This window comes from Coenobita brevimanus, chromosome 56 (genome assembly GCF_032717465.1).
Source record: "Coenobita brevimanus isolate Jiangsu-jjx chromosome 56, ASM3271746v2, whole genome shotgun sequence".
Classification (NCBI taxonomy): Eukaryota; Metazoa; Arthropoda; class Malacostraca; order Decapoda; family Coenobitidae; genus Coenobita; species Coenobita brevimanus.
This window is the reverse complement of record NC_137009.1, coordinates 9,900,232-9,900,648: the sequence shown is the minus strand read 5'-3', so window position 1 is coordinate 9,900,648 and position 417 is coordinate 9,900,232.

Sequence of the window (417 nt, the reverse complement as noted above, 5' to 3'; positions counted from 1 at the left end):
TAGCTTTTTCCTGTACCTTCGGCTCTAAGCTTCATTAAAGTGACACCGACATGTACAGTAATATGATGTTTTCTATATTCACACAAGAATATACTGACATTACTGGTACACACCCACTCAGACTGGACTAATATTATCAAAGCAGTATATAGTGTATTGCTATATCACAGATTTTTGTTAACCTTTCCTTCGTCTACCTTTTTCTCTATCCAGAGAAGTGGGAGCGGGAGCTACTGCTACATTTCGTATCAGATTGGAGTAGAGCAACCAGTAACGCATCTACTTTTTCGAGCTAGTAACGGGAATGGGAACGCCGCTACTTGCCATTAGTAGCGTTCCTAGCACTGTCCATGAGAATGGAGATCTTCAATCATGATGAGCATAATTGACTTAGCCTGTTCTATCTTCCATTTCGCT